Raw genomic sequence first — 13,370 nt, 5'->3', positions numbered from 1 at the left:
TAAATCCTTGAAGACTGAGATCGTGCCATGCTTAAAGTGTTGATATATATATCAATTTTTCAATCACATTACAGATCATAAAAGCATTTGTTTGACCCGAGCACGGCACAAATAAACAGTATTCCGACTGAAAAAAATAAGCAAAAGTAGCAACACATAAGAGGTACAATAATTTTAACTAAAACTTAGAATATCTTCTTTTAGGTCCTTAAGTAAAAACCAGATAAACGAGCTACCACCTGGAGTCTTCAATAATAACACGGAGTTGATCGTACTGTAAGTAACAGATATCCACGCCTATTTTTGATGTTAGCCTACGATGTGCTAAGATTGTAATGTCAGTGTTTCCTTAACATGATCAAGACCCTCCTCAAGCAGAGTGGGTGTAGTCAACCATGAAGAGGATAATGAAAGAGGTTGGGACGGTTTGCATTTGAACAGTTTAATCAATGATCATCTCCTGGCATATGTCGGTGGCCCTCGTTTCATAAATCCTATTTTCTACTACCTTGTTGACGATGTTTTTATTAGTTTGAATGGGCGTGGCCATCATGTAGAGGGAGGCACTTGCAAACGTTTCCTTTCTGAAGAACGAACCTCGCACTCTGCTTTTCTTTTTACACCAGTACTACGGTCGAACGTGACTAGGATTAATACATTTTCACGCATTGGTGATACAAAGTTTCCAAAACTTACAGGTGGTTAAGCGACAACAAGTTGAAGAATTTGCCAGGCGACTTATTTTCCCAATTAGTCAAGCTACAGTTGCTATAAGTGAAAATTCATCCTTACAAAGAAACTATTTCAAGTGTCACAAGACTCACTTTCAATCAATCGCTGGTTAACAGAAGACCGTATTTGGACTGAGAGAGAGCTTTTTCTCCGGGGTGAGGGGTCTTCCTTAAGAGGAGAGAACTCTGGAAACAAGTTTGGAGTTAATTCCCTTTCGATAGACGTATTTTTCAAGCATTTTGGGTCTTTCCAAAATTGAGACGTTTTATTACATTTTTGTTCAATCAGAGGACTTCACATCTCTATTCGAATAATGTTTAGACTTATAGCACTACTCTTTACTCAGTCACGTATCTGCAAGAATCCTCTCTTCCCGGTTCAAAAATTGATAAATTGCACCTCATCCCCGCTTCCCCACTACCTATCTTTTTCTCTCTATGACCTTTCAATATCTCCGTTGCGCTTTAAACTGTAAAGCCATCACAAAGTATTATGACTTCAACTTGCAAAGTGGGTATAAACCTAGCCGCATGCAAAACGGGTCAACAATATCACGTGATGGAGTGCCTTACGTTAGCAGCATGATACTAGTGGGGACTGGAAGGAGATCTCGAAATTAAAACAAACAAGCAGCAAGAATCAAAGTAGCTATGGCGATGTGAACCATCACATTGCTAAACAACATCCATTATTAAAACGTACTACTGCCCGGGTCACTGCTCCATGTTTTACCTGCGGTGATGACTAAATCTGGAAAAATAGGCTAAAATGACTCAAAATAGACATTACATTAAGGGTTCGTCCACCCCCCTCCTTAAAGCTCGTCCACCCCCCTCCCTTTACCCCTCTTTGACCCCTCAAAACCTTTCACTATCTGCGTGGTACACGGAACTATAAAAGCGTCATGACCTGAACCTGTGAGCCGAGTTCAAACCTAACTCCTGGCATAACTGGGGTAAAACATCACGCGGTCGACTGCCTTACGTCAACATGACTGGTAGTAACCTGTAATACTTCGGTCCGCTCCGCTCAGCTATGGAGCCGGGCCACCAAGTGTGCTCTCGCCTAAGATCTTTTACCAGGACTCTGTCACCCGTGTAGAACTCTCAAAACTCAGTTTAGGTGTCATGTGTTGCTTTCTGCTTTACTTGTGAATTCATCAGCTTTTCCCAAACACTTGGGCGAAGAACAGTTAAACGGATGCGTAACTCTTGTCCCAGGAATAGTCCAGCAGGTGTTCTGCCAGTGGTCGGTTGCCTTGTTGATCGGTAAGTCAACAGGTAGTTGGCAGTATGTTGCTGAATCGACAGTTTACTACCTTTGCAGGCCTTCGTACAGTTCTTGAAGGACTGAACTATCCGTTTTCCCATGCCATTACTAGCTACGAAAATTCCTCGCTTCAAAATTGAGGACCATTGTACAATGCACTGGCAATCCATATTTGGCGAATAGTTTCCGTAAAATGGCTATAGTTGTCGTTGCTGACCTGTTTTGTCGCACGAAGTAGATCTCAGGCCAGCGAGAATGTGGGTCAACGAGAAATAACGTGAACTCGGTACCAAGGATTACCAAGGATTACTCGGCCATAACCAAGGTATTAGAAGAGCCATTGCAGGTGATTTTCTAACTTGTTGACAGCTGCCGCAGCTTCTCACAGCTTATTCAATTTCCTGATCAATGCTCGGCCACCATAAGTAAGTGCGAGCCGTTTCCTTCATCCGTACAATGCCTGTGTGACCTGTGTGCAACTCTTCCAACCAGTCTTCCTAAAACCGGGTAGGGTTGATTACTCGTAGCCCCCAAAGAAGACAATACGAACAAGATTGTTGTCATTCCGTCCTGAGTGAAATGCAAATTGGTGACGACGAGGTGTCATGGCGGTTTGAATATTAAAAACCTTCCTTGCTTCACGTGCCCTGACCATTCTTCCACTCCGGCATCCACGATAGGGCCGCTTCCATTTGGATCTTGAAGATGAAGAAGTTGGTCCAAGATTTAGTTCAACATCCATATGGACGTTTATGTCAATTTAACGGGGAGAAAAAAACAAAGATATTCATGCTGAGCCCATAAGCACACCAGCCGCAATAAAAAACAGCTTTCGCTTCAAGCGAGAGAAACTGCCCTGGTGAACTCTTAGAGTCGCTTCTTCCAAGTGAAAAACTTTGTAAAGACGAGAAAAGTCGACTAAAATAGATGCTGACGTAAAAAGCGCTAGAAATATGACAGGAAAATAACGAGCATAAATACGCACTGCAGCCATTGTTCAGCGCATACAATCTGTCCTGCAATGTCCAGCAGTGAAAATGTGAAATGGGCCCGAAAAATTCATCTCACATGTTCTTCTGCAGTCCAGCTTCTGAATCCTGTTCAGTGTGATGTACATTTTGTTTGCACGCCATCTCTTTTGATGGTGGTTTTGCATTGCGACACTCAGACTATGACCCGTTAAATGGCAGTTAAAACACTCAAAATCCTTGTATTTGCATTTGTCCGGGATGTGGTTGGCTAACCCACAGCGAAAACAGCGTTTCCTTTGGTGACGTCGACCCACTGAGCGACCGCGTGAACACACGTTGTCACGCCTAACCTGATTTACGCCCGACGAAGAACTTCCGCCATGAGGATTTCCTCCAAAGAGTTGTACATCCTTTTACGCTATTTTTTGGTAGATTGCAGCGTCCCCTGCTTTTTGGAAAAAAGAAGTTGGCCGATAATCATTTTCCGCTTAATCTGCTCCGCGCGAAGCCCGCAGATGAAACGATCGCGTAGAATATCATTTAAAAGCACGTTTGTGAATTCACATTTTCCCGTGAGACTTTTTAACCCACTCACAAACTCCACGATGCTTTGCCCCGGTTTCTGATTTGCAGAATAAAATCGGTCTCTCTCTACGACTTACAAGCCAATGGGCAAGTAATAACCACTCAGCAGCATTGCAAGCTGGTCAAAAGTCTTTGTATTTGTCCAGTAAAAACAAATCCTTTAAGACTCGATAAGCACCACTTCGAAGAGATGTTAAGAGTATTGCTCTTCGTTTAGCGGGACTGTCCGTGTCGTTCCTAATATCGTAGGCGGTGAAATATTCTTGCAACCGTTCGAGATAGAACTCGATAACTTCAGACTCAGCATTGAAGACATCAAAAGGAGGTCTTCCCACTATGTGGTTTACGTTAGGTTGAACTGATATCGTAGATTTAAAACCGGATTTTCTCGTTCGTCGATGTTGGCTGTTCGTACTCCAGTTTACCTCTTCGCCACTGTAGTGTATAGCGTCGAATTAAGTCTTAAAGACACGAAGAAAGCTAGACAGAGGCTTATTTTCCCACGATATATCGACTTGAACGTGAAAAATGAAGCGAGGCTGACTAGCCACAGCATAAATACTTACGTCACACACCACACAAACATAACGACCGAACAGATGGAGATGGAAAACGAAAACAGTACTGAAAAAAAGATGACTTAAAATGTTCAACTCGTGCGAGGCTAAATCTACGAGGCATCTTTGTTTACAACATTCTCAGGTTAAATCACTCTCTCCAAGTCTTTCTGCAGTCTTCGATTATGTCCGAAATTAGTACTTGGATCAAACATTAACTTTATATTAAACGTTCAAGCGTTCAACCCTTCAACATGGTGCACTGACAGTGGCATAGGTCATTAAAAAAACATAACCTCAACATAAACCTAACTTGTATATTTAATTGTACATGATACATGATGTGATATTTTGCTTTAAACATTTCCACGCTGGCTTATTGTTTTTTTTTTCAAGTTAAATCCTTGAAGACTGAGATCGTGCCATACTTTAAGTGTTGGTATACATATATCAATTTGTTCAATCAACATTCAAGATTACAGTAAAAGCTTTTGTTTGACCCGAGCACAGCACAAATAAACAGTACTCCGACCGAAAAAAGTACGCAACAGCAGCAACACATAAGAGGTACAATAATTTTAACTAAAACGTAGAATATCTTCTTTTAGGTCCTTAGGTAAAAACCAGATAAACGAGCTACCACCTGGAGTCTTCAATAATAACACGGAGTTGACCGCACTGTAAGTAACAGATATCCACGCCTATTTTGGATACTAGCCCACGATGTGCTAAGATTGTAATGTCAGTGTTTCCTTAACATGATCAAGACCCTCCTCAAGCAGAGTGGGTGTAGTCAACCATGAAGAGGATAATGAAAGAGGTTGGGACGGTTTGCATTTGACCAGTTTAATCAATGATCATCTCCTGGCATATGTCGGTGGCCCTCGTTTCGTAAATCCTATTTTCTAGTACCTTACTAACAATGCTTTTATAAGTTTCAATGGGCGTGGCCATTATGTAGAGGGAGGCACTTGCAAGCTTTTCCTTTCTGAAGAACGAGCCTCGCACTCTGCATTTCTTTTCACACTAGTACTGCGGTCGAACGTGACTAGGATTAATACATTTTCACGTATTGGTGATACAAAGCTAACATGTTTGACGCCATCGACTTTCATGAAATGCGCAAATTACTCGCTTCGAAATTGAGGACTGTTGTGAATTACACAATGCACTGGCAATCCATATTTCCACGTACTGGTGATGCAAAGTTTCCAAAAGTTACAGGTGGTTAAACGGCAACGAATTGAAGAATCTGCCAGGCAACTTAATATTTTCCCAATTAGCTAAGTTGCGATGGCTGAAGTGTACAGGTTGCGTGAATCAAACTTGCACAGCAGCATAGCGGTAAATAAATGGAGCAACCTCTGCGTTGGCTGTAAGTGACAAGTGGTCCTCGCATATTACCTATTACAAGTGTCACAACTCACATCATTATCCGAATAGTGCATATTCCTTTTCACATCCTTCATCCCTTAAATATCTGCGTAGCACTCAGACCGATAAAGAACGCTCTCAATCAATGATCAAAAGATAACGTCTAAATCTAACAATACACAAAATCTTGGTAACAAGATCAGGTACCTCAAAAGCCAAGCCTCGTATGAATCTGTTTTGAGTCGCAAATTAAAACAAGGGTCGCATTACAGCCGAATCAATGACTTTCGAACTTAGAAATTGTTGGTTCCAAAATTTTAGCTGTGGAGAGCCTATCGGTCCAAATAGTGTCTTTTCAAGCAAATTTGAACTGAAGTAATTGTAACACTTTTTTAACTTTTCTCCTCATACAGACTACTTAATGACAACGATCTAACTGAGCTACAAGAGGGTTTGTTTAATGGTTTAAGAGCATTGACATACCTGTGAGTAAGAAAAGATAAATTTCAAGATACAAAATGGAAACAGTTAAATTATTCGTGTGACAAATCGGACACCTGCAGATTGAAGGTGGAAAAAATAATAAGTTACTAAGAAAGAAAGAAAACATGCAAAAATGTTGCTGTAGGAGATCATAATTTCATACCTTAGTTATTAAATGTTTATTGGATGAATGAGCAAAGTAATGCACAGCGATGATGCATGTTCCAGTAACCTAACAAATAATAAGAGCCAGACCTATCAAAACTATCAGAAATAAACTTCATAAACTTATGAATTTTGTTACATTGACAAATTGTTTCGAAGGAAAAAAGTTTTTCTTTTACTGCCAAATAATGGTCCTAAATTTTACCAGAAATGCGAATAGCTTAGTTTTAATGTCCCATTATATTGCAGAGGAACAAGATTTACCTGCTTATTTACAATAAGACAATAAGTTTAAGATGTTACATGATGATGTATCCATCGGTTCAGATGCCGAAACTTGTTTATTCTGCGACGCGTTTCGTCTAAATGTTGGCCTCCAATTACTTTCTCACCTCACCTCTGAAAATTTTTAAATTTTTCCACAACTTCGCCTGTTTCTGTTCGTGAGTCCGGCCGAGCCTATATGACCAATTTCCCCCGTAATAGCCATAGTATGACTTATAAATACAAGCTTTTAGCATTGACTCGCAAATCTCTCTAAAGAAGTCTATGAAAGTAAGACGAAACGCGTCGAAGAATAAAGAAGTTTTACAACTACTGTTCGCAGAGAGCTGCTCACTAGTTTAGTGTTCAAAAACTATTTATTTTTCACTCGACAGGATAAGAATTGTTGCACTAAACATTTCAACGTAATATTTTTGGCTCTTTGTTTAGTAATCGATGAGTTCTAAAAGCGCCTTGTGTTAACAGTGTTGATAGATATCAAAATATAACAAATACATCAGGGTTGTAGCATAAGCGTGTGTTTGATCCGGGCACGACACAAATAAAACTGTCAATCCAACAACTAAAATGAAATAAAAAACCTGCGATAGCAACAATTTCTAAAAGATAACACTTTTAACTGAAGTCAGGGAATATCTTCACTTAGGGAATTGGGTAACAACCAGATAAAGGAGCTGCCACCTGGAGTCTTCAATAACAACACCGAGTTGACCGCACTGTACGTAATCGATTTTCTTGGGTCTTCTTATGATAGCCTTTGATGGGCCAAGATTTTAGTCTCATTGTTTGCTAAATGTGATCAAGAAGGTGCTGAAGCTTAGTGGATGTAGTCAGCCATTTAAAGGGTGAAAAAGAGTGGGACGGCTCATAGGTGGACGGAGTTACGCAGAAAAGAGTAACCTACCCCAATTACACAATCCTTTCAGTTTCATAAATCATCATATCCTAGCTTCTGACGTTGGTTGACGTTTAGTAAATTCCATTTTCTATTCATTTTATAACTTTGTTTTATTTGCCAGTATGAAAAGGAGATTTCAAGTGTTCTCTCTCAGAACAGGCTTTGTACTTCGCATTTCTTTTCACACCAATACCACAGTCAAATGCACGCGAGCAAGATTTATACTTTGCCAAGGACTGTGAAAACAAAGCTTTCTTACCTTACAGTTGGTTATACGGCAACAAAATCAAGAACTTGACCAAAAATGCATTCTCCCAGTTAATAAAGCTGCAATGGCTGTAAGTGACAAGTGGTCCTTGCATATCACCTATTACAAGTGTCACAACTCACATCATTATCCGAATAGTGCATATTCCTTTTCACATCCTTCAACCCTTAAATATTTGCGTAGCACTCAGACCGATAAAGAACGCTTTCAATCAATGATCAAAGAAAACGTCTAAATCTAACAATACACAAGATCTTGGTAACAAGATCAGGTACCTCAAAAGCCAAGCCTCGTACGAATCTGTTTTGAGTCGCAAATTAAAACAAGGGTCGTATTACAGCCGAATCAATGACTTTCGAACTTAGAAATTGTTGGTTCCAAAATTTTAGCTGTGGAGAGCCTATCGGTCCAAATAATGTCTTTTCGAGCAAATTTGAACTGAAGTAATTGTACCACTTTTTTAACTTTTCTCCTCCAACAGACTACTTAATGACAACGACCTAACTGAGCTACAAGATGGTTTGTTTGATGGTTTAAGAGCATTGACACACCTGTGAGTAAGAAAAGAAAAATTTCAAAATACAAAATGGAAACAGTTAAATTATTCGTGTGACAAATGGGACACCTGCAGATTGAAGGTGGAAAAAATAATAAGTTACTGAGAAAGAAAGAAAGCATGCAAAAATGCTGCTGTAGGAGATCATAATTTCATACCTTAGTTATTAAATGTTTGTTGGATGAATGGGCAAAGTAATGCACAGCGATGATGCATGTTCCAGTAACCTAACAAAATAATAAGAGCCAGACCTATCAAAACTATCAGAAATAAAGTTCAAAACAAATTCAGGATGTTTACCAGTATTGTGTTTCTGAATTTAGTTCGGAAAACTCATCATAATTGGAAGATGTGAAAATATTTACCTATCATTGCCGTATTATTTTAACTTTTACCAGATGGCTGCAAGACAACGGAATCAGGAAGCTTCCTAAACACGTTTTCAAAGCTTTGACTAATTTGAAAGAGCTGTGAATATGATGAAGAAGAGTTATGTTTTCAAAAAATATTGACTCTTTCAATATTACTGTTCTACTTCTTTAAAGGGGAAAAGTATTCGAAAAGAAATCCCCGCAAGTTTCAAGGAGGTTACGTCTGTACAAAACACGCGCGAGCAAAAGTTTTTGATGGACCATAATGTCTTTTCAAGCAAATTTAAACTGAAGTAATTGTAACACTTTTTTAACTTTTCTCCTCATACAGAGCACGTTTTCAAAGCTTTGACTAATTTGAAAGAGCTGTGAATATGATAAAGAAGAGTTATGTTGACAAAAAATATTGACTCTTTCAATATTAATCTTCTCCTCCTTTAAAGGGGAAAAGTATTCGAAAAGAGATCCCCGCAAGTTTCAAGGAGGTTACGTCTGCACAAAACGCGCGCGAGCTAAAGTTTTTGGTGGATTATAACTGAATGTACACTGATTTCATAAAAGCACATGATAGGCCGACTTCGAGTCGCTCAAAAGAATTATAATTCAGAGTGATTGTATTATATTAACATCACGGAGGGCAGCGTAACCGAACGGTGACAGCGTCGGACTTAAAATCTGCTGATCCCGACTTTCATCGACTTCCTGTGTTGATGTAGTCCCAATGCTTAAGGAGAAACCAGCCACTGTTACTACCGAGCATGTAAGACCAATTTCGGTAACCCTGACTCTATCAAAGCTGGCCGAGCAAGTATCTACGAAGGCCTAGCCACCCTGAGAAGATCGATCCGAGCCAATTTGGCGTTACTCCAAAATCTTCTACGCTGCATGCTCTCGTCATCCTAAAGGTAGTCGAAATGCAATCCAAAGGGCTGTAACATGCAGCAGTAAAGTAATGATCGAATAAAACATCGAAGTACAAACAGGTGGAATACAAATCCAATATCGCAGCTCACAATTTAACATATCCTGGTTTCAATCTCGTTTCCAAAGTTATCAATTTTGTTACATTGACAAATTGTTTCGAAGGAAAAAAGTTTTTCTTTTACTGCCAAATAATGGTCCTAAATTTTACCAGAAATGCCAATAGCTTAATTTTAATGTCCCATTATATTGCAGAGGAACAAGATTTACCTGCTTATTTACAATAAGACAATAAGTTTGAGATGTTACATGATGATGTATCCATCGGTTCAGATGCCGAACTATCAAGTTCAAATCCAATTTTTTAACTTTTTTTTATAAATTCCAAAAATAAATGTTGGCCTCCAATTACTTTCTCACATCACCTCTGAAAGTTTTTAAATTTTTCCGCAACTTCGCCTGTTTCTGTTCGTAGGTCCGGCCGAGCCTATATGATCAATTTCCCCCGTAATAGCCATAGTATGACTTATAAATACAAGCTTTTAGCATTGACTCGCAAATCTCTCTAAAGAAGTCTATGAAAGTAAGACGAAACGCGTCCAAGAATAAATAAGTTTTACAACTACTGTTCGCAGAGAGCTGCTCACTACTTTAGTGTTCAAAAACTATTTATTTTTCACTCGACAGGATGAGAATTGTTGCACTAAACATTTTAACGTAATATTTTTGGCTCTTTGTTTAGTAATCGATGAGTTCTAAAAGCGCCTTGTGCTAAGAGTGTTGATAGATATCAAAACATATCAAATACATCAGGGTTGTAGCATAAGCGTGTGTTTGATCCGGGCATGACACAAATAAAACTGTCAATCCAACAGAAAAAATGAAATAAAAAACCTACGATAGCAACAATTTCTAAAAAATAACACTTTTAACTGAAATCAGGGAATATCTTCACTTAGGGAATTGGGTAACAACCAGATAAAGGAGCTGCCACCTGGAGTCTTCAATAACAACACCGAGTTGACCGAACTGTACGTAATCGATTTTCTTGGGTCTTCTTATGATAGCCTTTGATGGGCCAAGATTTTAGTCTCATTGTTTGCTAAATGTGATCAAGAAGGTGCTGAAGCTTAGTGGATGTAGTCAGCCATTTAAAGGGTGAAAAAGAGTGGGACGGCTCATAGGTGGACGGAGTTACGCAGAAAGGAGTAACCTACCCCAATTACACAATCCTTTCAGTTTCATAAATCATCATATCCTAGCTTCTGACGTTGGTTGACGTTTAGTAAATTCCATTTTCTATTCATTTTATAACTTTGTTTTATTTGCCAGTATGAAAAGGAGATTTCAAGTGTTCTCTCTCAGAACAGACTTTGTACTTCGCATTTCTTTTCACACCAATACCACAGTCAAATGCAAGCGAGCAAGATTTATACTTTGCCAAGGACTGTTAAAACAAAGCTTTCTTACCTTACAGCTGGTTATACGGCAACAAGATCAAGAATTTGACCAACAATGCATTCTCCCAGTTAATAAAGCTGCAATGGCTGTAAGTGACAAGTGGTCCTCGCGTATCACCTATTGCAAGTGTCACAACTCACATCATTATCCGAATAGTGCATATTCCTTTTCACATCCTTCAACCCTTAAATATCTGCGTAGCACTCAGACCGATAAAGAACGCTTTCAATCAATGATCAAAGACATAACGTCTAAATCTAACAATACACAAGATCTTGGTAACAAGATCAGGTACCTCAAAAGCCAAGCCTCGTACGAATCTGTTTTGAGTCGCAAATTAAAGCAAGGGTCGTATTACAGCCGAATCAATGACTTTCGAACTTAGAAATTGTTGGTTCCAAAATTTTAGCTGTGAAGAGCCTATCGGTCCAAATAATGTCTTTTCAAACAAATTTGAACTGAAGTAATTGTACCACTTTTTTAACTTTTCTCCTCCTACAGACTTCTTAATGACAACGACCTAACTGAGCTACAAGATGGTTTGTTTGATGGTTTAAGAGCATTGACACACCTATGAGTAAGAAAAGATAAATTTCAAGATACAAAATGGAAACAGTTAAGTTATTCGTGTGAAAAATGGGACACCTGCAGATTGAAGGTGGAAAAAATAATAAGTTACTGAGAAAGAAAGAAAGCATGCAAAAATGCTGCTGTTGGAGATCATAATTTCATACCTTAGTTATTAAATGTTTATTGGATGAATGAGCAAAGTAATGCACAGCGATGATGCATGTTGCAGTAACCTAACAAAATAATAAGAGCCAGACCTATCAAAACTATCAGAAATAAAGTTCAAAACAAATTTAGGATGTTTACCAGCATTGTGTTTCTGAATTTAGTTCGGAAAACTCATCATAATTGGAAGATGTGAAAAGATTTACCTATCATTGCCGTATTATTCTAACTTTTACCAGATGGCTGCAAGACAACGGAATCAGGAAGCTTCCTAAACACGTTTTCAAAGCTTTGACTAATTTGAAAGAGCTGTGAGTATGATAAAGAAGAGTTATGTTTACAAAAAATATTGACTCCTTCAATATTAATGTTCTCCTCCTTTAAAGGGGAAAAGTATTCCAAAAGAAATCCCCGCAAGTTTCAAGGAGGTTATGTCTGCACAAAACGCGCGCGAGCAAAAGTTTTTGGTGGATTATAACTGAATGTACACTGATTTCATAAAAGCACATGATGGGCCGACTTCAAGTCGCTTAAAAGAATTATAATTCAGAGTGATTGTATTATAATAACATCACGGAGGGCAGCGTAACCGAACGGTGACAGCGTCGGACTTAGAATCTGCTGATCCCGACTTTCATCGACTTCCTGTGCTGATGTAGTCCCAATGCTTAAGGAAAAACCAGCCACTGTTACTACCGAGCATGTAAGACCAATTTCCGTAACCCTGGCTCTATCAAAGCTGGCCGAGCAAGTATCTACGAAGGCCTAGCCACCCTGAGAAGATCGATCCGAGCCAATTTGGCGTTACTCCAAAATCTTCTACGCTGCATGCTCTCGTCATCCGAAAGGTAGTCGAAATGCAATCCAAAGGGCTGTAACATGCAGCAGTAAAGCAGTGGTCGAATAAAACATCGAAGTACAAACATTTGGAATATAATTCCAATATCGCAGCTCACAATTTATCAAATCCTGGTTTCAATCTCGTTTCCAAAGTTATCAATTTTGTTACATTCACAAATTGTTTCGGAGGTAAAAAGTTTTTCTTTTACTGCCAAATAATGGTCCTAAATTTTACCAGAAATGCCAATAGCTTAATTTTAATGTCCCATTATATTGCAGAGGAACAAGATTTACCTGCTTATTTACAATAAGACAATAAGTTTGAGATGTTACATGATGATGTATCCATCGGTTCAGATGCCGAACTATCAAGTTCAAATCCAATTTTTTAACTTTTTTTTATAAATTCCAAAAAACAAATTTCCAAATATTTTGAAAACAGATTTTCAAAAACTAAACTAGTGAGCAGCTCTTTGCGAACAGCAGTTGTAAAACTTGTTTATTCTGCGACGCGTTTCGTCTAAATGTTGGCCTCCAATTACTTTCTCACATCACCTCTGAAAGTTTTTAAATTTTTCCGCAACTTCGCCTGTTTCTGTTCGTGAGTCCGGCCGAGCCTATATGATCAATTTCCCCCGTAATAGCCATAGTATGACTTATAAATACAAGCTTTTAGCATTGACTCGCAAAACTCTCTATAGAAGTCTATGAAAGTAAGACGAAACGCGTCGAAGAATAAAGAAGTTTTACAACTACTGTTCGCAGAGAGCTGCTCACTAGTTTAGTGTTCAAAAACTATTTATTTTTCACTCGACAGGATAAGAATTGTTGCACTAAACATTTCTACGTAATATTTTTGGCTCTTTGTTTAGTAATCGATGAGTTCTAAAAGCGCCTTG

At 38.8% G+C, this 13,370-nt stretch overlaps 1 long non-coding RNA gene across 1 annotated transcript; it reads left to right on the top strand.

Annotated features, from left to right (window-relative positions):
• Positions 1 to 7,585: 7,585 nt before the first annotated feature.
• LOC149051106 (uncharacterized) lies at positions 7,586 to 10,466 on the top strand. The gene is made up of 3 exons (XR_016183715.1): positions 7,586 to 7,657; positions 8,069 to 8,140; positions 10,395 to 10,466. It is a non-coding gene; the product is annotated as an uncharacterized LOC149051106 (long non-coding RNA).
• The last annotated feature ends 2,904 nt before the right edge of the window (positions 10,467 to 13,370 follow it).

Source organism: Pocillopora damicornis, chromosome 2 (genome assembly GCF_964200805.1).
Source record: "Pocillopora damicornis chromosome 2, jaPocDami1.2, whole genome shotgun sequence".
Lineage (NCBI taxonomy): Eukaryota > Metazoa > Cnidaria > Anthozoa > Scleractinia > Pocilloporidae > Pocillopora > Pocillopora damicornis.
This window is presented reverse-complemented; position numbering and strand designations above follow the sequence as displayed.